Genomic DNA, 27,699 nt, shown 5'->3' on the forward strand with positions numbered 1-27,699 from the left:
TGAAGACGTATTAACTAGGTAGAGTAGAAGGGAGACTTGTTGCAAGAAGAGGGAGCAATAGGTGTAAAGACCCTGTGGTGAGAGGCAGCGGGCATCCAGGAGGAACTGAAAGCATGCCATTGAAACTAGAGTCCTGAGAGCAAGGGGGACCTGAGAGGTGACGAGGCTGGAAAGGAAGCAGAGCTAGACCACACTGGGCTTCAGAGGCCATGTCAGGAATTGTGACCTTTATCTTTGGAGGAAACCACTGAAGCATTTTAGACAGGGTAAGTGGAAGCAGGGAAACCTTTGTGGAAGTAAGGGAAACAGTCAGACAACCTTATGGAGGGAAGTAGACAAAGTTTGGAGACCCAAAGAAGATCCATAGCAACAGAACTTGGTGGTAGGTTAAGCAGAGGAGGTGAAGATATGGAACACTGGAAGAGGAGAGGGCCAGAGGTCTGCAGGGGAGTGATCATGTTGAGTTGGAGAGGCCTGTGAAACATTCAGGTTGAGATGTCCAGTAGACAGTGAGATACATGGTCTGGAGTTCAGAGGCGTGCTTGGGGTCGCCATATAAATTGGGAGTCATTGGTACATAGATGGTATTGAAGCTGGGAACAATATAGAAAGAAGAGTCAGAAAGAAAGAGTACAGAGGCAAGAAAAGGCACTCAGGACCAAGGCTTGAGGTGCAGGGACATTCCATGACCAGGGAGAGAATACTGAGCTGGCAAAGGAGACAGAGAAGAAGCAACCAGAGAGTGAGAGGAAACTCAAGGGAAGGCAGTGTTGCACAAGCCCAGGATGTTGGCAATGTCAACATCTGAAAATTTAGAATTTTCAGAATAGGGCTGAGAAATTGTCTGCGGGCTCAGTGGCATGGAGGCCATTAGTGACCTTGATGATTGCTGTTTCTGAGGAGTGGTGGTGGCAGGGGCTAGACTGACATGGGTGGAGGCAGAAGTGAGAGGGGAAGAAATGGAAGAAGTGAGTATGGCCAACCTAAGAAGTGTGGTTATGACAGAAACGAAGGAAACATGGCAGCAGCTGGAGATGTGTGTGTGTGGTCAAGGCAGGGATTGTTTTTTTTTTCCATGAGAATCTTGGGCAGCCTTTGGTGCCAGCTAGCTTGGAAGCAGCATAAGACAGTGGGAAGAGCTTGGCCTTGACCTCAGTTTAAATCCTATCTCTGCCAGCTGACATGAAGGTTGGAGCTCCGGCTCAGGAGCTAGACTGCCTCAGCTCTAACCTCAGTCTCATACTTAGACTCCCTGGTATGACTGTGGGACAGTTACTGGCTGCGCTTCAGTTTCCCTTTCTGTCAAATAAGAGTACTAACTGCATAGGATTGCTGCAGCAAGTGAGATAATTCCTGAAAAGAGCTAAGAACAGAGTGCGTGGTGCACAGTTACTCCTTGCTATGCGTTAGTTTTATTCTTGTTGCTAGCTGTTTGGCCTTGGCCATGTCTTTCATCTCCCATCTGTCATTCAAACTCTCATTTCACTTATCATCATTCCTCACTTGATTGCTTTAAGGATTCACAGTACTGGGCACATAACAGATATTCATTAACAGTTCCCTTGGTTCTTTATGTAAGAATAAAAATATTTAACTTATGAACACTTACTCTATGCTGAGCATTTTGCCTATTACCTTAATTATCCCATTTAATTATCAAGACAATCATGTAAGGAAGTTATAATATTATGAAGTAGTTATCCCTAGGGTATGGATGAGGAAACTGAGGGTCAAATAGATTGCCACTGACTCAAGAGCGGCATAGCCTAAGTGGCTGTGATGAGATTTAAGCTCCTATTTCTTTTTAAAATATTGATGCTGGAGTGGGGACTAGCCAGTCATTTGTAAATTCACTAGCTAGCTGATCCTTTATTGCTGTATGGCTTACAGCTATTCTTCTTACTGCTAGTGATGAAAGGCTTCCTCGCTTCCTTTAAGATAGGAACACGTTGCTGCCCCCTTGTGACTCATCAAGTTCTTACCTCCAGGTTCTGCTTTATTAAAAAAAGTTAACTGTCTTTTCTATTACAATAATTTCGCTCTAGGAATGGTGTTGCCTTGAGAGAGGCAAAGAAAACTGATGAGTGACTTGACTTTTGTTACTGGGTTTTTTTTTTTGCCTTTTTTTTAAATACAGAGAAGACGAAACGAGTGTCTTTTACACCAACAAGGGTGGTACACCAGGCCTCTTCCCTGGGATAAAAGCAATACAACAGCCAACTCAGCTGGAAGGGAGCATTCTAATAGTCAGTTCAGGCTGCAGAGTCCCCACTGCTGGATTTCTCCATGCAGGGCTCCCAGTTTCCATCCCTGAGGAAGTGTCTTCTCCCTCCATCCCTGCCCTCAGCTCCCAGGAAAGCTGGTACTGGTCCTCCATCTGCTCCTGGACCTCACAGGAAGGAGCTGGGGCGTAGGTGGAGGGCCCACCAGTGCTTCTACTCACCCATGGCTGGCCTGGGCCAACGGCCAGCTTAGCACTTCTAGAACCCCTGTTTACAGATGGGGGACGCATTGGGGGCCAAGACAGAGCCAGGAGTCATAGGGTGTCTGCTGTAGACACCCAACTGTCTTCCAGGGGACTTGGCTGAGGCAGCTGGTCTGCTTCTCATAGAATTAAGACAGCGGGCAGGCACCTGCTACAATGTGAAGATGCCATTGGTATGAAATGGAAGACCAGCATGATTTCACTCATGTATTTTACATATGCACTCACAGGTATATATTATCTTTCATGTATACACATGTACATGTATTGATGCCTACATACATACAAGAGGAAATTATGGCAAAATATTAACAATGTTTAGCATCTAAGATGTAGGGCTGTGGATGGAGTTTCCTTCGCACTTACCCATATTTCGTAAATGTTCTGTAGTAAATAGATAATAGATCCATAAGCCCTGATTGTTGGTCGCATTCTCTCTAACAGAAACCTAAGCAGTCATACGTTGTGCATATGATAAGTTAAAAAAAAAGTTCAACTGAGTAAATTTAAAGATATAATTGGCTTATTCAATAGTTAATGAATCAGAGCAGCATCCCATCTAGCAAAGAGAAAAAAGCTCCAGAGCTGCACAAAATGAAAGGCTTTTATAGCAGAAGAGGGTGGGAGAAGGAAATTTCTAGCAGAGTGGATTGTTTCAGGCAACTTCACTTTCCTTAGGGGAACAGAAAGGGTATATCAGGCAGATTACTTCACTAGCTCTGACCAAATCATTCCCAATTGATCGGTTAAAGGTTACATTCCTGGGAGAAGCTTCAACTGCAATTAGGTTAGCTATTAAGTCTTGATTTGCTGATGTGGGGCTTAGCAAAAGTGACTCCATTTGGGGCCTATTGTTTCTTTTTTTAGCAAATAGATTCTAGAAATCCAGTCTTACTTTCTCTAAAAAAACATGGTTATACTTGTCAGATAGAGGGTCCTAACTCTGGAGTTTGGAAATTAAGGTCATTGTGGCTGAGAAGTTAGCATCTGTTACCAGAAAGTTTGGTTAAGGGGAGAGGTGTTGAAGTCAGTCCCGAAAACAGGAGAACTTCCCCAGTAGGGGGCTCCCACGCACCCTGAGTGTTACGGAAAATACTGAAAAAAGCCTGGACTGGATCACCGACGGAAAAACCAAGTGGCACTTGGAGGTCTTGGAGTGTTGAGGCTTTATTTCACAAGAGCAGGCTCAGAGGGGAGTATCTCCCAAAAAGTCTGAGCCCCAAACAAAGGAAAAGGGAGCAATTTATACCTTTCTGCTTCCTTATCTGTAACATTCCGACGTGCACAGCAAGCGAGCAGGCAAGGCGGAGGGATTTTCGGGAGTGAACCTAGGGAACCAGTGCTTGGCAGAGCGGGAAATCAAGGGAGTGTTCTTGTTGTTTGTGCTGAGGAGGGGGGCAAGGTGGAGGGGAGCCACCTCATAAATTACTGTCCTTGTAGTGTTTGTGTTGAGGGGCGGGGGGCGAGACAGAGTAGAGTCACCCGCTAGCCTTGTATATCTTCTCTATTATTCCCCCCTCTGATGCCCCTTCAAACACTTTGTTTTAGGGGGCATCATCTCCCTGGCTTATGACAGGGTCCATGAGCTGTATGGAGGAAACGTGTTCTTTGATAAAGTTAATGAGCCAGTTAAATATACAGGGTCCCACTAATAGTTTAAGGAACAGCAGAATCGCTGGCCCAGCAAGGCCAGTTAGAAGAGTTGTTAGCCATGGATTCTATTCAAACCATCCCTGGAACTAAGACTTTTTATTTTCTAACATTTTATTCCTACGCTGGATGTTTCTTCTACTTTGGCTAGATAGCTCCTAACTATGCCAGACTTATTTGCATAAAAACAACAATCTTCTTTAAGGGCTATGCATAAGCCTCCCTGTGACATGAACAGGAGGTCCAGTCCTCTACAATTTTGCAACACCACTTCAGCTAGGGAATCAATTTGATCTTGCAGCTGAATCATGGTGGTTTCAAGCTGCTCTAAATCTTGATCAGCTTCCTCTGTTAGGGCAGCGAGCCCTAAGTCTACTTTTATTAGAGCTGCTGTGCCTACTGCCACTGATTCGGCTCCACTGAGCCCTACTAGAGCAGGGATCAGTAAAGGGGCAGCCTGTTCCGCCTAGGAAATCTCACCGGGGGAAAGGAGGTAGCTCCCTTTAGGCCCACTATGCACTTGATAACTTTTGTACAATTAAACATTACAGAGAGGTACTTTGGAAATGCAGGCTGAGACTTGAATTCAGCTAGGAGAGACAGGTAAGCACAGTAAAACAGCTTACCGATTACCCAATAGACAATAGAAAGGGCAACTCTTTTTTGAGGAATAGTCCAGTCCAGGGGTGCAACAGCACAGAGTCCAATGCCCAGAATAGAAGACACCACTCGACGAGAGCCAGGATCCACGGCGCACAGGTGTCTATTAGTCAGAGGGCAATCGTCGGATGCGGAGGCAGACAGGATCTGGAGGTCTGGTTGGGCCTCCCACTGATGTGCTTCCTTGTCAGGTTGACAGGCCCTTTTCACTCTGGAACGATGGACCCCTGGAGTAATACCTGCAACCTTGAGGGCAGTAGGAGTGGTTAGAACAACAATGTGGGGGCCAGTCTACTGGGGTTTGAGGGGGTCTTTTTTCCAATCTTTAACTCAGACTGAGTCCCCAGCCTGGAAGGAATGTACTGGGGTTCCTAGAGAGATTGGGGCTCTATGGTGTATTTTGTAGTTTATTTAGGGTGGCTCCCAGGGCTTGGAGCTGTTCTCTTGCTCCCTTATCTCCTATTTGGTGTAGGTTCCCTGAGAGGCTTCCTAGGCATGGGGGAGGGTGTATATATACTAATTCAAAAAGGAAAAAAATCCTTGAGTTTCAGGTGTGCAGCGCATGCAGGAGAGCCAGGGGCAATAAATCTAGCTATGGGAGGCCAGTTTCTTGGCAAAACTTAGCTAGGGTTCTTTTGATGGTGGATTCATTCGCTCTGCTTTCCCTGAACTCTTTGGGCTGTACGCAGTGTGAAGTTTCCAGGTAATAATGAGGAATTTAGTCAACATTTGCACTACATCTGCTACAAAGGCAAGCCCATTGTCACTATGGATTGTGGACAGTAGGCCAAACCAGGGCACAATTTCCCTCAGGAGAACTTTGTCTACTTCCCGGCTCTGTTCTGTTCTGGTTGGGAAGGCTTCGACCCAGCCAGAGTATGTACACACTGTTATTAGGAGGTATCTAAGTCCCCTGCTTGGTTGGACATCTGTGAAGTCTATCTCAAGGTCTTCAAAGGGTGCAACTCCCGTTCTTTGGACACCAGCTGGGAGTCGGCATGCAGATCAAGCATTATTTCTGGCACAAGTTACACACTGTCTACTCACTGCTCGGCATAGTGCTGGCAACTGGCTGATGTAGTATTGCTTTTTGAGGAGCGCCTCCAGTGCAGGTTTTCCCAGGTGGGTGAGCTCGTGGTACTTGCTGACTAGTTGCCTCCCCGTTGCAGTTGGGACAAAGATACGTCTGTCTGGCAACATCCACCATCAGTTTTCAGTTAAAGTGGCTTCTTCAGTTATGGCCCAATCTTTCTCCTTTTCAGTGTACCTGGGTGGAGGGGCCTCTACCGGGGGTGTTAGGGCCATAGTGAGGGAAGGAGCTCTCCCTGCCTCCTTACTGGCTGCTGCTTTGGCAGCTTCATCTGCCATCCAATTCCCCTGTGCTATAGGGTTGTTTTCCTTTTGATGTTCTTTGCAATGCAGAATTGCTACCTTTATTAGGTAGCAAAGAGATTGAAGGGCCTTTTCATATCTGTCAGGCCTAGGGCTGGTGCCTGTTCTGAAGCAGTTTTTATTTCCAGGAAGGTGGCTCTTATCTCTTTTGTCCAGACAGGGGCTTTCAGTCTGGCCCCCCCAGGAGGTGGCAGAGGGGCCTTGCCATTGCTGAGAATCTGGGAATCCAGATTTTTGCAGAACCCGGCGGCCCCTAGGAATTCTCACATGTCCCCCCCTCATCCTGGACTGGGGCAAGGAGTTAACGACTTTTCTCTTCTCTGGCCTTAGTACCCTTTCTCCTTGGGTGAGGAGGAAGCCTAAGTACCGGACTTGCTGTTGGCAGATTTGTGCCTTTTTTTATGAGGCTCGGTATCCTGAGTCCAACAGGAGTTGCAGGAGGGCCTTTGTGCCTTTTGCACAATTTTCCTGGGTGTCACTGGCAAAGAGGAGGTGATCTACGTACCGCAGGAGGGTGCAGCATGTGGCATCTCTCAGAAAGCTGGCAAGGTCTGCAGCCAATGCCACTCCAAAGAGAGTGGGTGAGTTCTTGAACTCTTGTGGAAACCACATCCATGTTAACTGCATCAAGTTAACTGCATCTGCCGCCCGCTATACAGTTCAGTCCATTCAAAGGCAAATAAGAGCTGGCTTTGCGGGGCCAGCCAGAGGTGGAGAAAGGTATCTTTAAGTCTGGGCAAGTGAACTATTTGTTAGGCTCTGGGATCTGGTTGAGGAGGGTGTATGGGTTTGGATCCACTAGGTGTAAAGAAACAGTCACTCTATTAATGGCTCGCAGGTCTTGAACAGGCTGGCACTCTCCTCCTGGCCTTTTGACTGGTAGAAGCGGGGTGTTCCAGGGCGACTGACACTCGATTAGAATGCCTGCCTCTCTGAGTCTGATTAGGTGTTCCTGGATGCGTGCTCTCGCCTCTTGTGAGAGGGGAGACTGCCGTTGTCTTTGTGGCTCCGAGGATAGTTGCAGTCTTTTTCACTGAAGGGGGCTACAGAGAGGGTGACCACAGAGTATTCTGCCCCTGTGTTAACTATAAAAGTTATGTTTTGGCCCCCCACTTTCATTCTGACCGTGGGCTCATGGGGGCCGAGTGTGAGAGAGCCCAGTCCTTGTCAATCTAAGTCTGCTCCTGCCAGGCCAGTGAGCCTTTCCCCATGGGGCTCTTCCTGGCAGCGACTGAGCCTCGGGGCTTTGCCTCAGTTGGGGCATTCATTCTTCCAATGCCCCTTTTTTTACAGTAAGCACACTGGTCCCTGGCTAGGGGGTCCTGGGCTTCCCCCCTCTAGGTGGCTGGCTTCTCTCTGCCTTCTGCCCATCTCTCTCTTTCAGGGCAGCTGCCAGCTCTGTCGGTCTGAACTTCTCTGTTTAGATATATTTTGTTGGCAATTCCAGTCATCCCAGCAAAGCCCTCAAGCTTTTGGAGCTTTTGTCTGATGTCTGGGGCAGCTTGGGCTATGAATGCAGTGTTTACTATCTGCTGGCTCCCTGGTGATTCAGGGTCAAAAGAGGTGTAGATGTGATAATTTTCACACAGTCTCTCATAATAGTGTCCAGGAGACTCTCTGGCTGTTGAGTGACTGAAAAAACTTTAGTCATGTTCATAGGCTTTTTGGACCCAGCTTTGATCCCCTGGAGGAGGGCATCCTGATATTGGTGGATCTGTCCCTCAGGGGTGGTGAAGTTCCTCAGGGGTGGTGAAGTCCCTCTTGGGGTGCTCCTCAGGGACAGCAATTTCAGCCTATGCACCCCAACCAAGGAACCCAGCTGCCTCCTCTCTTCCATTGTGAACAGGGTGTGGAGAAGCTGTTGACAGTTTTTCTTTAGGTTGGCTGATGGATTTGGAAGAGGGATTACATAAGATCAACCAGGGCTTGCTGACTTTTCTGGCAGGGTTTCAGTTCTGGAGAAGGGCTGATAGTAAAACATAGACTGGCTGGGCTGGATGGTCCCATACTTATTATGTCTTTCAGGCCCTGCATCTCTTGCACTGGCATCTGAAGGGCACCTGCTCCCAGCTGAGGGTGCAGTCTGGCTGCTGGTCCGGTGGGGAGTGGATTCACTGGTTCTGTAGTTGGCAGGGAGGCTGACGGCGGTGGGGTATCAGGGACCAGGGGCTGGGTGCTGACGGCCTTGGGGGAGCATAAGGTGGGGGCAATATGAGCTCTTCCTCTGAGTCACCAGTAAAAATTTGTAGAGGCTCAGGCTTCTGTTGATTCTTTGCAGGTTTCTTTGTTGAGGCAACTAAGACCCTACTCTGTCCTTGCCTGTTGCAAGTGAATCGCTCCGAAGGGGGAAGAGTCTGGGCAGCTTCTAACCAGGAGTTAAAGTATGGGAACTGATTAGGATGACCTGCATCTCTAGGGATGACCTGCCAGGCTCAGCGGATTGTTGGACATGTAGGGTTCCTTCTGGAGGCCACCCTACACTAAAGGTGGGCAATACAGATTCACACAGGGTTTTCAACCTGCCAGGAGTTAATTTTACTCTGTTGTTTTCTGAATTCTTGATCATAGGGTCAAGGACTGTGGGTTTACTATGTCCTGACCCCATGACATGTCTGTGGACGGTGCTGTGACAACAGACAAGGGAGGGGTGCCTCCTGTAGAGAGGAAACCAGTCAGATCCCCGTCCGTTCATGCTCCTCTCAGAGACTTCAGCCAGCCTTGGCTAAGGTGCACCTGTATAAGTCCCAGGCCAGGTCAGCCGAAGCTGAATCACGGATATGCTGTGACGGCTGACCGTGAAAGCAAATGAGGGCCCCCGCTGATTCCATAGCTCAGGCTGTGGAATCACAGATTCAGTGCAGACTGAATGACTTTAGCCACCCTGCACACTCACTCACGCACACACACACCCAGACAGACCAGAGTTTAAACATTCCCCCCCTGGGAATGTCTACCTGTGAGACTTCTAAGAAGTCTCTGGGAGGTGATCAGGCTCCCCTTCCACCCCAATGGGTGGGACTGGCTGGGTCAGGTGCCCTGGGGCCTTACCAGATTCAGTGTCAGAACCAGGTCCTCACCTGCCAAGCCTCCTTGAGTCCGGCGGGAAGTGGAGCGGGGCAGGCCCAGGGCGACCAGGGGGGAGACTGCCGAAAGATCCGGCAGGGCACACCTTCTCCTTTGCGATCTCCTGTTCCATCACCACCCTGTGTTGCCCCAAACCGGTGGCAACAATGAGCCAGCACGGTTGGGTTTCCCGGTCAGGGAACCAAATGTTATGGAAAATACTGAAAAAAGCCTGGACTGGATCACCGATGGAAAAACCAAGTGGCACTCGGGGGTCTTGGAGTGTTGAGGCTTTATTTCACACCAGCAGGCTCAGAGGGGAGTAACCTCCCAAGGTCTGAGCACTGAACAAAGGAAAAGGGAGCAATTTATATCTTTCTGCTTCCTTATCTGTAACATTCCTACGGGCACAGCAAGTGAGCAGGCAAGGGGGGAGGGAGTTTAGGGAGTGAACCTTGGGAACCAGTCCGGTCCTCGGCAGAGTGGGAAACCAAGGGAGTGTTTTTTTTATTTGTGTTGAGGAGGGGGGCGAGGCAGAGGGGAACCACCTGGTAAATTACTGTCCTTGTAGTGTTTGTGTTGAGGAGGTGGGACAAGACAGAGTGGAGTCACCCGCTAGGTTGCTGTCCTTGTAAAATCTTCCCTATCATGAGGACAACTACAGGGAAAGAGATGGTTCCCTCCTTCCTTCCTTTCTACTCCCTTCCGCCCTCCTCTTTTAGTTCATTTATTCATTCTGTTAGAAAACCTTTATCAAATACTCAACTTTGTACAGGCACTGGACTAGGCTCTAGGGATATAGAGATGAGAAGTACCTGCCCTCAGGAAGCTCACAGTTTACCGCAGACAGACAAATCACATGAGAGTCGGGCATTAATTGATGCATGTACTGAATGCTGTAAGATCATCAGGGAACAACTGGATAACTCTGCTTGGGGACATGGGTGGTGACATAAAGGTGGTGATAGTTGGGGTCAGGCCTTCAGGGATGAGTAAGAGTCTTCCAGGTGATGCTGGAGTTCTTGTTCATGAAGCTTCACAAACACTCAAGGTAGGAGAGCAAGGTACAGACTTCTATTTAGAGATAAAGTGAAAGGACAGAGCTCCTGGGAACAGAGAGTCCGTAGTGATGCGTTGTCTAGGGGGTTTTATAGGCAATTGAGGATTTTTGAGAACATGAAAAAAAGCTTAGGGATGTGGGCTTATTAAGTGGTCCCAGAATATTTAGAATTAACTGAACACAAGTAACTTCCTGCTCTGATGATTTCTCTCTGAGATACCAGCATCTTGGTCTGGGAGCATATGAAACAAGGCCACTGGCTCAGCCCCCAAGGTGGGCTGAGGTATTGTTTGCTAAAGAGTAAGTTAAGAATTTCTAATGTCTTAACTTCTTGGGTATTAAAATGCAATCTTATCTTTAAGGCGGAATCCTTCTTGCCTTTTACTGTGTTGTTTATGGCTGGGCTTGCATGCTAAATTAGTTTGCCCAGTTTGCAAAATCACTTTATCAGATCTGAGGGAAGAAAGACAGCACAAAGGCCTGGGCCTTTTAGCATGTTAAAGTGAATCTTACACATGATTATAAATGATTAGTATAATATACTCTTCTTTATCTGGGGTATATTAAGTGATCTCACTGAAGAATTACTCTAGAGCTGAATGTTTAACACAGAGTTTTAGTAGGGGGTTTCCTTGCATGTAGTTACATTGCTCTGACTGCAAATATCTTGCCTTGCTTTTTCCGGAGGCCCTCGCCTTACTCTGACTACACCCACGGTCCCTGTCTCACCACTACAGAAAGTTATTTAAGAATTTCAAGATGGTCACAGGAGAGCATTAGATTAAGCCCAGGGTCCTGTCTGGCTGCAAAGATTGCATACCCATGAAACATGAGTGGTCCAAGGTCATCTGCAGCCTTCTTCCCTGCTGTCAAATCCTGGGTGAGTTCAGAGTCTTCATCTTACTGAGCCTCTCAGTGGCATTTGACATAATCAATCACTCTGTCCTCCTTTCAACCCTTGCTTCCCTTGGCTTCTAGGACACCAAGCTGTCCTGGTTTTTCTTTGATCTCACTGGCCAGTCAGTCCTCAGTGCCTTCTGAGGGTTCCTCCTCCCTCCATCCTCTAGAGTTTGGAAGTTGAAGAGCCCAGGGGCTCTGGCCTTAGACTACCTCTCTGTGCACTCACTCCCTTGAGGATTTTACCTGTTCTTGGGTCTTTAAAGGTCCCCTCTACACAGACATCTATTGCTCTGAACCCTCCTCTAAGATCTAGACCAACTGATCCACCTGCGTCCTTGACAGTTCTCAGGCCTAATAGGCCTCTCACACTTGGCACATCCAAACTGAAGTCTTCCTGAGCTTCCCTCCAGTCTCCTCCGCACCACTTAGTGGCATCTCCATCCTTCTGAGACAGGGACCATGGGTGTCGTCAGAGTAGGGTGAGGGCATCTGGAGAAAAAGCAGAGCAAGATAATTACAGTCAGAACAATGTAGCAATGTGCAAAGAAGTCCCTATTGAAACTCTGTGATAAGCATTACACAAAGTCAGAGTCACACTAGTTCTCTAGGGTAAAGATACCAGACTAGGAATATAGACATCTTCAGTGAGATCAGTTAAAACTCATAAGGCCAGCAGCAACTTGGCCCGGAATGTTTGAGTGTTCTCCAGATAAAGAGAAGTGTCTCAGCATAACCTGTGACTTCACTATATCAATTTAAATCATGACATGTAAAATTTACCTTAGCCTGCTAAAAGGCCCAGCTTATTTTAACCATACCTATGTACTATATTTCCTTCTCTGATCCTAACCAAGTAATCTGCAACCTAGGAAAAAGACTAATTTAGTAAGTAAGCCCAACTATAAACAGCCCAAGAAGTTAAGAAGTAAAATTCTTAACTTACTTCAGCAAACGGGCAATAACCCAGCCCAGCTTGGGGACAGGGTAGGCGGTCTTAATTGACATACTCCCAGAGGGAAACTGCTATCTTGAGAACGAATCAGAGCATAAAATTTCTTCTATTACTCATCAAGAATGAGCATTCTGGGACCACTGAACAAGTCTGCACCCCTAACCCTTTACCCTCATTCCTGAAAATCCTCAACCGCGCACAAAATCCCTAGACAATGAGCCAACCACGGACTCTCTTGTCCCCTCCTGGCATGAGCTGGGAGCTCTGTCCTCTCACTTTATCTCTAAATAAAAGCCTGTACCTTGCTCTCCTACCTTGAGTGTTTGTGAAGCTCATTCTTCGGCTTCATGAACAAGAACCCTGGTATCAGTGGGTTGAAGAATGGCCCCTCTCTCAAAAGATATGTCCACCCAAAATATAATCTTACTAGGATAAAGGGTCTTTGCAGGAGTCAGTGAGGTAAAGATCTTGAGAGGACATCATGCTGGATGAGAGTGAGCCCTAAATCCAAGGCCGGACATCCTTACAATAGAAAGGTGGGGAAAAGACACACAGAGAAGGTGATGTGAAGATGGAGGCAGAGACTGGAGTGACATAGCCACAAGCCAAGGAAAGCCAAGGATTGCCTACAGCCATTGAAAGGTAGGAGAGAAGCGTGGAACAGATTGACTTTTAGAGCCTCCAGAAGGAACCACCCACTGACCCTTTGATTGCAGACTTCCAGCCTCCAGAGCTGTGAGAGAAAAAATTCCTGTTGTTTTAAGCCACCCAGTTTGTGGTAACTTGTTATGATAACTCAAGGAAACAAACACTTTTGAATGAGGGGGCCCATGTCTTCACTTTGCCCTGAGCCCTGCAAACTATGTAGCCAGGCTTGCCTTGACCAGCATGGATCCCGAGCCTTGATGGGGGGGTAAACTTCAACAGAATGCGTTCAAGAGACAATGGGAGGTGAGGAAGTAGAAGCTGCCAGTAAAGACAGCTTGAATTCCACTGTCCTGCTGCAAAGGAGGGAACAGAAATGGGGTGGTGGGTAAATGGGGATATTGGGTCAAGAGGGTTGTGGATTTTTTAAAGAGAGGGAAACATTACAGTATGCCTGAAAGTGGATGGCAATACTCCACTGTGGGGTTAGTGATGCAGGAATAGGAGGGAACACTTAGTCTAGCAATGTCCCTTGAGTACTTCTGAGAACTGATGGCAAATTTTATCTGTTTCCACCCCAGAACAGCCTTTCGTGTCTTAGTTGAAATGCTGCACCCACACGACACAGCAGCAGCTCCTCTCAGCACCAGTATGCTTACCAAGAGTGTTCATCGCCATGATCCCATTTGATCTTCATGAAAGGCCTGGGAGGTAATAAAGTAATTCCTTTCATGTCCATTTTTCAGATGAGAAAATAAAGGCTCAGAGAGGTTAAGCAATCACCCAAAGTCACATAGCCAGGAACAGGCAGACCAAGGACTGCACTCACAGTAAAGTCTTGCCTTCTTTCCTTGGCTGCCCATTTTAGCCAGTTTTCAAAGTGCCAGGAGTAGGAGTAGCCAATTCCTGAAGCATGGCCACTCGTGAGTGTGGAAACCAGTGTTTCTATGGGGAGCGGTGGCTGCTTCTCTCACAACAGTAATCCAGGCCAACCCCTGGCAAGATTCCCTCCCCAGAGTTGGCTCCAAAGTCAGCCAGCTGGCAGCCAGCCAGGCTCACAGGAAGGACCCACTTGGAGCCAAGAGCCCCATGAAGGGCACTGCAAGGACATGAGGTCCAAAAAGCTAGGGCACCTGCCCCAGAGAAGGCAATGGCTCTGGGGGATACAGAAGCCACAGGCAAGGGCTGCCTCAGGAAGCACTAGAATCCTCCTGTGCACACTGAGCAGGGGCCCACAAAGGCGGTAGAGGGGAGAGTGCCAGGGGCAGTGGCTGTCCAGTTGAAGCTGTATGGGGAGGCTGTAACAGTTGGAGGTGCTGGTTGAAGGAGGGAAAGATAAGCTGAGCTGAGTGGTGAAGTGGGTATGAGGACAATCTAGGCTCTGGAGAAAACAGCACATGAACCCTCTTTTGTGACAATGGACTGAGCAGAGAAATGTCACTTTAGGGCCTGGAAATGGCCAGGGAGGCACAATAGTGATTCCTGAATCAGCTTCCTCATCACTTGAGAGCTAGGGCTGCAGGGCAAGGTGGCCAGACTTGTGCCGCCTCAACAACGTGGTGACAAATAGATGGGGCACTCTGTTTCACCACCAAACTCAAGACGAGGAGCCCTGAAGTCCTACCTCTATCTGTGGAGTTGCTGAGTGGCCCAGATGCTTCAGGGGGCCAGATGATGGGTGGAGCCTGCAGCTGCCTTTTGGGGCACCTGCTGCACCACATCAGGCAGGAATCAAGGGGACAGGGGACGGCTGGATACTTCTTTCTGGATGAGAGCTGAAGAAAGCAAGCTCTAGGGAGAAGACAAAGGTACAACCAGGAAGGCCAACCAGGAAGGTCACAGCCAAATCAAGATCATAGCAAACCAAACCAAATCCAGCTCCCATTAACTGAGGTTTACTACACACCAGGCATTGTGCTGTATGCTGTCTTTGGAACAGTTGATGCCGGGGTTCTTGTTTGCAGAGCCGAAGAATGAGCTTCACAAACAGTCAAGGTAGGAGAGCAAGGTACAGGATTTTATTTAGAGATAAAGTGAAAGGACAGAGCTCCCGGCTCACGCCAGGAGGGGACAAGAGAGTCTGTAGTGGTGCGTTGTTTAGGGGGTTTTATAGGCAGTTGAGGATTTTTCGAGAACATGAAAAAACTTAGGGGTGGGGACTTGTTAAGTGGTCCCTGAATATTAAAAATTAACTTAACTGTAAGGAATTTCCTGCCTTGATTTCTCTCAAGGGGCACTGGCGCCTTGGTCTGGGAGCATATCAAAAGGCTGCCTGCCCAGCCCCCAAGGTGGGCTGAGGTATTGTCTACTTACTAAAGAATCTTGCCTCTTGAACTTCCTGGGTGTTAAAATGCAATCTTATCTTTAAGATGGAATTCTTCCTGCCTTTTACCATGCCGTCTACAGCTGGGTCTGCATGCTAGGTTAGTTGCTCAGTTTGCAGAATTACCTCATCAGATCTGAAGGAGGAAAGACAGCACATAGGCCTGGGCCTTTTAGTATGCTAAAGTGAGTCTTACATGGTTACAAATGATTAGCATAATTAAACATGTGCTACTCTTCTTTATCTGGGGAACATTAACTGATCTCACTGAAGAATGATTCTAGAGCCCAATGTTTAACATAGAGTTTTAGCAGCGGGGGTTTCCTTGCATGTAGTTACATTGCTCTGACTGCAGATATCCTGCCCTCTTCCTCCAGAGGCCTTCACTCTATTCTGACTACATCTATGGTCCCTGTCTCACAGTTACTTCAATTCTCAGGACAATCCTAGGAAGCATCAGAATTACTGTGACCTCCACTTTAAAGATGAGGAAGCAGAGGCAACAAAGCCATGGGATGCCTTACAAAGGTCACATAGTTAAGTCTCCAAGTTGGGATTCAAACCAGGTTTGTCAGACTCCAAAGCCCATCTGTTAATTCTCCTCCCTGAAGGACTGTTATAACCATTAAATGAAATAAGATATGATATTAACAATAATAAAAGTAACCACCTCCTTGTGTTGAGCACCTACTATCTTGCAGACATTGTCCTAAGAGCTTTCACCAGCAATAAAGAACGCATTGGACACTACTACCCCAGAAGTGGGTATTATCACTGTTATTGCCCTCCTTCTACAAAGCAGGAAACTCATTTGCATAGAATGAGGCAGAGGGTCTAGTTTTTTTTTAATTGCCCAAGGGCTCCTGAATGGCTACTGGATGAGAGTTGGTCACCAGAAAGACAAAGCCATTATTAGAAGCTTAGAATTTTCAGCCTCACCCCCATCCTCCAGGGAAGGGCGAGAGGCTGGAAATGGAGTTAATAATTGATCATGCCTATGTGAGGAAGCCTCCCTAAAATCCCAATGGTAGGGGGATGGGAGAACTTCCAGGCTGGTGAACTCATCCTCATCAGGAGAGTGACACATCCCAACTACTGAAGCTGGGGACTCTCATCCTATGTATCTATTTCATATGACTGTCATCTTTGTTAGGCTGAAGGAAGAAAAAACAAGGACATGCAAACAGAACAGAGAGATACCATAAAAGGAGAACAGAACAGACCCCAAGGTCTGTGCCTTATTTGGAAAGGGGACAGCTCTTCCTGAATTCCATCCTTCTGATGTGCCAACTAAGACCCGGATGTCAGCCTCTTCCCTCTTGGAGGAAAAAAAGTTTCTAGCTGTCTATTATGTCACCTTTAGCCAATCGTACCTCTCCATGCCCCCTAAGATAGCTTGCCCACTCCTCCCCCTCCTAACCCCTTATAAGCCCCCACCTCCCTGACCGGGTGTGACTTCCCCGGCCTGTAATACCCAGACTGGGGAACATCACCTGAGAATTGCACTCAAATAAACTGCCTAGCCCTTTGTTGCCTCTCGTCGCCTGCTTATTTCAGCTAGAATTTATCTTACATTTGGTGCCGAAATCTGGGAAAGAGCGTGAGCATGGGGCCCTGACTGGCCATCAGCAGCCCTGCCCCCTCCTTTTCTGACCCAGGACCTCAGCCTGCTCTCCGCTGTGTGGACTGTTTTCTGGTGAGTCCCTCAGTTTCCCCCAGTCTATTTCCCTTCCTAACTTAGTTTCACCTGGTCCATTAGAAATCATAGCTACATCCAGGTTGGGGCATCCGACCCACCCTCTGTGGGCATCTGGCCTGCCCCTGGCCCTGCGGTGGTGGAGACGTCCCTCACCCAGGCTCCCAGGACGTCTCCCCTGACTTAGCGTGCTTGGGACATTGGGCGCTCCTCTCAGCACGATTAGTTGGAGAGTGGTGCAGACTTGGGGAAATCAGCCCTCAAAAGCGGAGGTTCAGACCCTGTTGTGGTGTCTCATTTCTAATTTGGCTACTCTATATTTGCCCCCTAGTCTTTCTTTGCTCTGAGGCTGGGCCTCAGTATCCCTTGGAAAATCAATCTTGCTGGCCCCCTGAGGGAACTTTCAATTTTGGCCTCCTTACTGACTTGACTAATTATTGCCACCGGAGTGGAGAGTGGGGTGAAATCCCATATGTGCAGGCTTTTTGGACTTTGCACTCCCGCCCAGACCTTTATGTTAAGTGTTCAACAACTCAGGTTCTCCTAGCCCAATCTCCAGTTAAAGATTGTCAGCCTCCTACTCTGCCCAGTCCTTCTTCCTTTTCAGATCCTCCAGAGGGCCTTAGTCTCCCACCTCTGTCAGCTAGCTGCCCCCACCCCTCTCTGCCACCATCTTTAAGTTCTTTGTCTTCCCCTGTGTCGCTGCCATCTTAAAGTCCTACATTCTCAACCATGCCGTCTTCCTGCTCCTCTCCTCTTCTGGTGGCTGCACCACCCCCTCCCCCTCTCCTTCCACCTTCACCACCCTCTTCCCCCACCGGAACATGCTCCTCCTGCCCTCCGGTTCCAGAAGCCACGGACAAGAAGCTAAAGAGAAAGAAAGCAATTAAATATCAGTAACTCAAATCTTTATATCAGTTTGTCTGTCTGTGTATATGTTTTTATATGAAAAGTGTTGCTAACTGTAGTTGTTATGTCTCAATTTGTATGTTTGTGTGTCTAAGTGTGTAAATGAAAAATATTTTCCTACCTCCAGATGGTATTAATAAAAATTGATTTAAAAACAAGTGCTTGTGAAAATTGGGCATTCTAAAACTTCCAGATAATCTGATAAAAAATGTTAAGCAGTAATGCTAATTTGAATTTGGCTGAGGAGGGCATGTCCTTGTAGTTATCAGCTGCCTAAATTTACCTAAAGTCATTTAAGTTGATGTTATCTGCTAAATCTTTTAAGAATAAAATGCTTAAAGGCTTTGTCTAATATTCAGTAAAAGTCTTGTAAGTAATCTAGCATAGTTGTTACGAATGAGTGAACTAAACAAGTGTGGCAAATGAACACCTTTTTAATTGTGTGTTACAGTGTGTATACCTACCTACAGCCTGAGAATCTTTGTAGCAACTTAAAACCTTAAAATTTTGCTAAGTTAAGAAGATATACTTTGTGTTTAGTGAGAGATTGTGCTGTAAAGCTCATAGTTACAGAAATTATAAAATGTTCATAAATTTGTCAATCTAAAGAATGCTAGTGTAACAGTTTACAATAGACTGCTTCTCAGTGTTCACTAAAAATTAAGGTACCTAATGGTTTTGAGTACTAATTAAAACTACTTAAGCTAATAGGGAAAACATTTCTGCATCCTAAACAATGTGTCTTTTGATAAAAGAAAGTAACTTTGTTCTAAAGTACAGCTGTTTTTACAGAGAGAACTCTAAATGAAAAAAGAAGGGTATTGTCCCGTCCAGCGGGACTTAGTTATTTGTGGGGACGAGGGGGATCCGACCTGAAAGAAAATGGGGGCGAGAGAAGAGCGAAGGCAAGACAGTATTCTGATCAAGCCTTCAAATTTTATTGTAAGACGGGGGTAGATATACACCAGTGTTCAGGGGCAGAGTGGGCCATAGGATACTTGTAGGCAGGGGATTGGCTGCATAGCAGGGGTGGCGCAGCGAGTTACATTCTGATTGGTATATGATAATGGGGAAGGAGGGGGAGAAGAGTATCTCTTGGCGCGCGCGGGCTTCCTTGTTGGCGCGCGCGGGCTCGTAGCTAATCTCCAAGAAGTGAAGCAGGAACCTCATGAACTGTGGCCATCTTGTTGTCTTTGTGTGGCTCCCAACATCTCCTCTCTTTCTATTTATTTTAGAAAGGTGGGCCTTAATCGAGTGAGGGAATAGAGGCCTGGCTCCTCCAGCAGGGTAACATCCTGCAAATGCTCTCGGTATCTTTTAGGGAGGAGAGGCAGAGCTGAAAGCCAAATTGACCTTAATATATCAAGGCTTTATGTACATATGGATACCAACCTCTATGCAAGCCAGGCGTATTCTCAGGGAGGACCAGAGAGGTTCTAGGAAGAACCCTCCCTTGCGGTACTTTGTCTCGCACTCATCTCGATGCCCATACCCTCATAGTTAGGGGTATGTCTGGCTCTGGCTGACCAGCATATGGGCCACATTAAGTACGGTGCCAGAATCGATGGTACCATGGTTGAGGCGCCTGTAAAGTTGAAAACCGGAGACCGGGAGCATTGGTTGGCTCAGTGTAAGACTCTTCATCACAGGCTGTAAGTCTGTGATAATGAACAGCAACCGCTGGCTTGACGAGCTGGTCAACTTGCTCTCGAATAAAAACTGTCAGTTTTCTTAAGGCCCAAGGGCCAAGAGACACTAAAAGGAAGAATCCTGCCAAGGGTCCAAGGATGGTGGGGATCAGAGTAGTTAACCAAGGGGTGGCAGAGGTCCAGTTTTTATACCAGGCCTCATCTTTTTCTCTTTGTTTTTGCCTGGCTTCTAGGTTTTTCTTAACTTTATCAATGCTATCTTGCACTAACCCTGTTTTGTCTTTATAGAAGCAACATTCTTCTTTAAGAGCAGCGCAGAGGCCTCCTTCTTTCAGGAAAAGGAGGTCTAACCCTCGGCGATTTTGGAGCACTACCTCAGAGAGAGAGACAACAGATTCTTTCAGGCTGTCTAAACCCTCTTGCAGATTTTGTATGTCTTTATCAATAGCTTGACTAAGAGCATAATATTGTTGTTTAGAAGTAATTATGGAGGCAATGCCTGTTCCAGCCCCAGCTGCTCCTAGTCCTAATAATACAGATAAGGTAATGGCGGTTACTGGCTCACGCTTAGTGCGAGTAGAGCCCGAGTAATATGGAAGGAGGTCTTCGGTGGGATGTATGAAAATCTTGGGCATGAGCATGACTAAAACACAATATTCATTGTTAGATATTAATAAGCGCGGGTTAACGGAGGGCGTTATGCCAAAGGAGCAAGCAAAATAAGTACCGTTGGGCGCGACAAGGAATTCATAGGACAGCGGGGGTGAGAAGGAGCTGTTACAAATGGGTACTAGCTGGGGGGGTAGACGCAAGAGGGGGCTATGTATACAGAGGCCTATTCCCGAAAGCTGCGTCAATGTGAGACCCGGAGAGGTCTCTGAAAAACGGGAGGGGTCTGACCAGCGAGTCTTGCTGGAGTCATTGGTAAGTATGAGGTCTGCTGAGGTGTTTACTAAAACTGCTATCCCTTCGTAAAACGGGGGAACGGGGGAGAAACATAACCAGCACTCGCTATATCCAGTGGAGTTAAGGGATTTTGCAGTCACATTAGCCAGGCCTTTAAGGATTTCGCCTGTGGAGGGTAAAACCGGGGGGAGCAAGGCCTGGAAAACAGTACTAGTAGACAGGGGAGAAGGGTTAGAAGGTCTTGGGTCTCTTGCCTTAGGGGCAATAGGGCCAAGGACAACGTGCTTGTTGGCGTTTGGAATGGATCGAATTAATTTGATTTTAAAAGTGAGCCCAGGGTCCTTTCCTGAAACATAAAGCCTTAGCCCCCATTCATGTCCCCTGAGCCATCCATCAATAGGGGCCCTTTTTCCCTTGTCAGTAAAGGTAATGGAGAGCGGTGTACATCGCCCCCTTGTGGATTGGGTGCTTTGACATTCTGGGGTAACAGTTGAGTTAGGCTTGGGATTCCAAGCCCTACTTACAGTTATATAATCCCAGGTGGAGCTAGGCTTCCAACTAGCATCTCCCGTAGTCTCACACCCCCAGGAGTCACAGAAATAGGAGTCTCTATATCCACATTTATAGTTAAGGGCTCGATCTCTATGAGCTCCCGGGCAGACATAAAATTCTGTTTCTCTGAGGTAGGTTCTCCTAGGGGTGTTGTTACACCCAGGAGAAGTGGTAGATTGTCCCTCAGGGTAGGTCTCAGGGGAGGTGGAAAAAGGAAAGTAAATGTCTGGGGTCCCCCAGGCTGCAGAAGCTCCAGCGGCCAAGTCACAGAGATCAGGGGCAAGAACAGGCCATGGGGGGGTACTTGCTAAGGTGGAAGAACTGAAAACGACGTCTCCTGCTTCATTGGTGACTGTCCAGGTGAAGTTGGAAATCTGATGGGTCCAAACGGGGCGAAAGGTCATGACGAGGGTCAATAGTGTACATATCTTCATTTTTGCCTCCTGAAAATAAACAGAAAGGGAAGGCTTCTCAGGGGTTAATATGCCCTGGACTGGAATTATTATTGTTTTTGCCTCTATTTGTGTCTAGGAGTTTAATGAGCCTATCTGGGAGCCATCGGGCATTTTGTGCCTTAGCATCATATATACAAGCATGTCCTTTCCCCCATATGAGCACAGGGTCAGGCCCGTGCCATGTGTTGGTCATCGGATCTCTCCACATAGCCTGTGCATAATTATCTGCCGTGGAGGGATGCCAAAGGCGATCAGCAGCGGTTTTACCCGCGGAGTCATAAGTAAGGAAATTGAGAACAAACAGTGCATGATTTAGGAGTGTCTTTGCATTACCTGTTCTCGGATAGAGTACTTCTCCCCCCGACTGAAGTTTGAATAACATGTTTTTAAGGGTTAAGTGGGCTCTTTCAACAATGCCTTGGCCTTGGGGATTATAGGGAATTCCTGTTACGTGCTTAATATCTAACTGCGCACAGAACTGTTTAAAGCTAGAGCTGGCGTATCCAGGCCCATTGTCAGTTTTTAAGATTTTAGGTTGTGGTAGATATGCCAGGCATGAGAGAACATGGGTAATAACATTTTTAGTTGCCTCTCCCGTTTGCAAGGATGCACATAGGAAACCACTACATGTGTCAATAGACACATGGATATATTTTAATTTACCAAAGGGAGGGTAATGAGTGACATCCATTTGCCATATCTCTCCTGGAACTAACCCCCGGGGGTTGATTCCGTTATGAGGCTCTGGGAGGAGAGTTAGACATCCTTGACATTGTCGAACTATTTGGCGGGCCTGTTCTCGGGTGATTGAAAATTTGAGTCTAAGAGTGTGAGCATTGAGATGATGTAGTTCATGAGCCCGTTGGGCTGCAGCCAAGGGTGAGTCTGGCGTGACAGAGGCTACTAATTGAGTCGCCAGATCAACCCTGTCATTGCCTTTGGCAAGCGGCCCTGGAAGGCCAGTGTGAGCGCGTATGTGCCCGATGAAAAAAGGGGCATCACGGCTTAAAATTAATTTTTGCAATTTTGCGAATAGGGGGGAAGCATTTGTAGAGGGACGTATGTAAGGCACTGTCTCTAATAGGGGAACAGAGGTTGCTACATAGGCACTATCAGTGTAAAGGTTAAAGGGGGCATCTATTAAAAGCTCAAAAACCTTGATTATTGCAGTTAGTTCAACAAGCTGTGCAGAAGAGAGGTCTGTCTGTATTCGAGTAACTTGCCCATTAATACTGAAAGCGGCTATACCGGAGGAGGACCCATCAGAGAACACCATTACGGCCCCAGCAATTGGCGTGGTTTTAGTCCTTTTGGGAAAGACAACCGGGGTCTTTTGAAGGAACTGGACTAATCTGTCTGCAGGGTAATGATTGTCTATTGTCCCCTGGAAGGAGGTGCAGCTAATTGCCCAATCATCATCATGTTGAATAAGCCATTGTAATTGAGATGTATTGTATGGGAGGGTTATAACTTCAGGGTCTCTCCCAAACAACTTGAGAGCTGCCTCTCGGCCTAAACGTAAGAGGGCAGCAACTAATTGAGGATAGGTAGCTAAGACTCTAGGGGGGGAGGCTGGCAAATGAACCCAAAATAGTGGATGGTTTTGCCAAAGGACTCCTGTAGGGGAGAAGGGGGTAGGGAAAATGAGCAGCCACAAACTTAGATGTGGAGAGAAGTAGCTAATGGTCTGTTCAGAAATAGCCCGCTCTACAATGGTTAATGCCCTTTGTGCTTCTGATGAGAGCGAGCGGGGGGAGGAAGGATCAGGGTCTCCACGTAGGACATCAAACAAAGGCTTTAACTCTCCGGTGGTCAGCTTTAAATAAGGCCTGAGCCAGTTGATGTCTCCTAGCAGACGCTGAAAATCATTAAGAGTGTTTAAGGAGCTTCTCTTTAACTGAATTTTTTGAGTGAGGATTTTATTAGAAAATAATTCAAAGCCTAAAAATAGTTGGGGGGGGTGGACCTGGACCTTTTCTGGGGAAATTTGTAGTCCTCGATCTCGGAGGGCAGTGACTAGCTGTTGACTGGCCGCATAGAGCTGTTGCTGGTCAGGACCGGCAAGAAGAATATCGTCCATATAATGGATAATATACAAAGTGGGGAAGAGCAACCTAAAGGGGTCTATAGTCTGGGCTACAAACTTTTGGCAAAGAGTAGGGCTGTTGGCCATTCCTTGTGGGAGAACTCTCCACTGAAACCGGGGAGAAGGCCCTACACAATTGGTAATGGGTATACTAAAGGCAAAACGTTTACAATCATCAGGATGCAAAGGTATGGAGAAAAAGCAATCTTTTAGATCAATTACTAATTTGACATACCCTTTAGGAATAGCTATTGGAGAGGGAATTCCCGGTTGTAATGCGCCCATAGGGACCATGGTCTTATTAACCGCCCTGAGGTCTTGTAGGAGCCTCCACTTGCCTGATTTCTTTTGAATTACAAAGATTGGGGTGTTCCAAGGGGATGTAGAAGGTTCAATATGTCCAGCAGCCAGCTGTTCCTGCACTAACTCTATGGCTGCATTTAATTTTGTAGTGGTAAGGGGCCATTGATCGATCCAGACAGGAACATCACTTTTCCAAGTAATCTTGTCTGCCTGGAGTGCAGGAGGAGCAACGGCCCTTACGAAAAATGTTTTTCAAACCCTAAACCTGAGCGGTCTATCTTAGGCGTGGCCAGTATCGGGTTGGGATCTCCCTGTTTTAGTTTGCCCAACCCCTGACCAGGGAGGTAACCCTGTGAAAGCATCTGCTGTGTTACAACTTCATTAGGGCTACACATGATGACTTTCATTTGAGAAAGGATATCTCTTCCCCAAAGATTTACTGGCAACCCAGGAACTACGAAGGGTTGAATGAATCCGGTATTTCCTTCTTCGTCTTCCCAGTTTAGTAACTGTGAGCTCTGTAAGGTGTTTCTTGACTGCCCAATTCCTTGTAGATGGGTCAAGGAAGCGTGTAAGGGCCAGCTGGAGGGCCATGAAGCCTGAGATATGACCGTAGAGTCGGCCCCCGAATCTAAAATTCCTTCAAATACTTTTCCTTGGATCTTAAGCTTAAGAGTGGGGCGTTCTTTAGTAATGGCTTGGATCCAATATAAGTCTGAAGAACCTGGGGTAGAGGAGCCTCGCTTCTTATGAATAGCAGGGTGAGATGTACTTAAAGGGAGGGGGAGTGCCTGCGCAAGGCGCTGACCTTTCATAATGCTGACAGGGCACTGGGGAGCACTAGCAAGAATTTTTATTTCTCCAGTATAGTCATTGTCAACTAAGGAAGGGTGGACAATAAGGCCGTTTATTGTGGTGGAAGCTCGCCCTAAAATTAGAAAATAAGTATCTTTGGGAGGTGGGCCATAAATTCCTGTGGAAATAATTGTAACTCCCTCTTCAGGCGTTAATATTGTTGAGGAGGAGGCACAGAGGTCAAGTCCTGCACTCCCGGGTGTGGCCCGATAGAGGGCGGGAGTGCTACAGCTAGGCTGTTCCCCGAGGCCGGCTGAAATGGAATTGGCTGGGGGGCCCGGGGCTGGCCCCTCAGCCCGTTTCCCTGAAAAGGGGGGGTGAAAGGATTTGTGGTACTATAAAAAGGATTTGTTGGATTGTTACGGCACTCTTTGGCCCAGTGCCGCCCCTTATGGCAGCGAGGGCAAATACCGGGGACTGACCCAACTCTAGGAGGAGGAGCTGAGGTAGGGCATTGGCGAGCGAAATGGCCTGGCTGTCCACATTTAAAGCAGTTACGCATAGGCGGTGCGCCCCTGGGGAAGGAAGGAGGATAAGAAGCCGGGGGAGTCTGAACAGCGGCACCTACAGCTAAAAGGGCTTGGACTTTGGATGTAAAAGGATCGACATCTCTACACATTCTCAGCATTTCATCAAGAGTTTTGTCTCGAGTCTTACCGCGGAGGACGGCTCGACATGCCGAATTGGCGTTTTCATAGGCTAGCTGTTTTACAATCTTATCATTGGCAGCTGCGGAACCAAGGGTCCTTTCGGCGGCCTCTAACAGTCTGCTAACAAATTCGCTATAGTCTTCTTGCGAGCTTTGAGTGATCTTAGTTAGAGGAGTGTTAGCAGTCCCGGAAGCAGGGAGTGATATCCAAGCGCCCAAAGCGGCATCTTTCACTTGAGATAAAAGACCAAGGGGAAGGCGCTGCTGTCTGGTTTCAGAGATATATCTGCCCTGTCCCGTAAGCTTATCAAACGTCCAGGACGCTGTTGGGGAATGAGGGTCTTTTACATTGGCAGCAGCGATGGTCTGACAGCGGTCAGCAAAATCTGCCTTCCAAGTTAGAAACTGACCACGGGTAAGCACAGCCTGGACTATACGCAGCCATTCACCTGGGAGTAAATGTCCTCCTCGAGACAGCGAATCAAGAACAGAAAGGGTAAAAGGGGCATTGGGGCCATAAGCTTTAACGGCCGCGTTCAGCTCTTTTAAGCTTTTGAAATGGATTTTGTGAAATTCTCTAGGGCCATCGGCAGGCTCGGCCGGCTCTGGCTCAGCCTGCTCTTCCCCCTCACTTTCTAATTCCTGAGCAGCAGGGGCGTCTTCACCATCGCTTTCAAGATCGCCCTCTTCTGGGCTACGTGTTGTGGAGGTGGGGCCAGAGCGGGCGGAGGCCCGGGTAAGAACAGGAAAGAGCAGTTTTTTAGGTTTTGTGGCTGTAAGCGGTTTCTTAGAGAGGCTCCTTTGCGAAGATAATGAGGGACGAACTGGTTGGGAGACAACCAATTTTTGGAGATGGCAAGTTATTCTTTGTTCTACTATCTGTGCTATTAGGTCTTCAGTGCTGGTAGGGGGGCTAACAGGACCGGGAGCCGGAGGGGGTAGCGGAGGGGCCGACGGGGGCAAAAAGGCCGAGGCGCAAACATTGGGAGGCCGAATAGGGGGAGTGTAAGAAGGGGGGTTAAGCGACGGGGCGGCAAGGGGCCAATCTGGGTTGTGATACCTGGCCGCCTCGTCTTCTAGTTCGGCCGCGTCTCCCGGATCTAAAGGTTCGCTATTTTGGCTCTTAGTCACGACCGGAAAAACCTTTTGTGTATCGACAAAGTCCGAATCTCGAGGGAGAGGCGGATAAATGCAACATTTGGGAGGGGTATCATGGAGGGCACCGAGCAAAGATGGTGTCAGGCTAGGGAAGGGGGATTTAGCTGATTTTGGAGCAGGGGGATCACTCGAAAGAGACGATTTTGAGGCCGCCCGAGATAGGGGGCGGAGGCAATATTCTGCCACTGACAAGAGTTGACGTTTATCAGGGTCAGTATTTTCAACAATATCTCTGATAAGACTCCAATAGGAAAATACTGAAACAGGAACAGAGTCAGGGCCGTTTTTGATAAGATAATCATTTAAATCTCTACCTACTTTCTGCCATTTTTTAGGATGAATTTCGGGGCCATTAACAATAAACCACGGACAGACTTCATCAACAAAAATAAAAAACTTTACCAAGTCTTTCTTTTTAACTCGAACTCCTCTCTCCCTAAGCGAACTTTTTAGGTCTCTTATGAAGACCGCTTCTTTACTTAATCTAGTTCCCATTTTCTTATAAGGCGGCCGGTACTCACCAGGGACGACGACCTCCGTGAGCGGCGAAAGGCGTCTCCTATTGTTTCATCAAGAAGGGGTCTGGCCAGACGATATCTTACTCGGGGGTCCGCCTGCGAAGGATCCGCGCCTCTGGCCCCACGTTGGGCGCCACTTGTCCCGTCCAGCGGGACTTAGTTATTTGTGGGGACGAGGGGGATCCGACCTGAAAGAAAATGGGGGCGAGAGAAGAGCGAAGGCAAGACAGTATTCTGATCAAGCCTTCAAATTTTATTGTAAGACGGGGGTAGATATACACCAGTGTTCAGGGGCAGAGTGGGCCATAGGATACTTGTAGGCAGGGGATTGGCTGCATAGCAGGGGTGGCGCAGCGAGTTACATTCTGATTGGTATATGATAATGGGGAAGGAGGGGGAGAAGAGTATCTCTTGGCGCGCGCGGGCTTCCTTGTTGGCGCGCGCGGGCTCGTAGCTAATCTCCAAGAAGTGAAGCAGGAACCTCATGAACTGTGGCCATCTTGTTGTCTTTGTGTGGCTCCCAACAGGGTATAGAAAGTTTGTAGAAGAATTTAATATGGTCATGCTATATAAAATTAAAGCAAATGAGTCTCGGTGTCAAGTACACAGCAAAATCAGAATTTTGTTTTCAGTTAAAAAGGACAAAGTTTTCTTAACTGTTAGTCTGCTCTTAATATTGAAAGATTGCAATGGGTTCTCTAATTGTTTAATCAAAGCAGTTTCTCATGCTTAAAAGTCTCAGTGAGTTGTCAGAATATTTAAGAAAATGAGATCTTAATATTAAAAGGTCTAAAAGCTAAACTTTGCTAACAACTGTGTAACCTTCTTTATTT

General features: G+C 47.5%; 2 long non-coding RNA genes across 3 annotated transcripts in view; both read right to left on the reverse strand.

Annotated features, from left to right (window-relative positions):
- Positions 1-2,691: 2,691 nt before the first annotated feature.
- LOC118972154 (uncharacterized) overlaps positions 2,692-27,699 on the reverse strand; it is a 72,719-nt gene continuing 47,711 nt past the window's right edge. For both annotated transcript variants that reach the window (XR_012127499.1, XR_012127498.1), the window contains 2 exons: positions 9,265-11,699; positions 2,692-5,041 (listed from right to left, as the gene is read on the reverse strand). This is a non-coding gene — a long non-coding RNA (uncharacterized lncRNA). The remainder of the gene's footprint in view (positions 5,042-9,264; positions 11,700-27,699) is intronic.
- Positions 18,652-27,392, reverse strand: LOC140847322 (uncharacterized). The gene is made up of 2 exons (XR_012127285.1): positions 26,870-27,392; positions 18,652-21,285 (listed from the first exon to the last, which is right to left on the reverse strand). It is a non-coding gene; the product is annotated as an uncharacterized lncRNA (long non-coding RNA).

Source organism: Manis javanica, chromosome X (assembly GCF_040802235.1).
Source record: "Manis javanica isolate MJ-LG chromosome X, MJ_LKY, whole genome shotgun sequence".
Taxonomy (NCBI): Eukaryota; Metazoa; Chordata; class Mammalia; order Pholidota; family Manidae; genus Manis; species Manis javanica.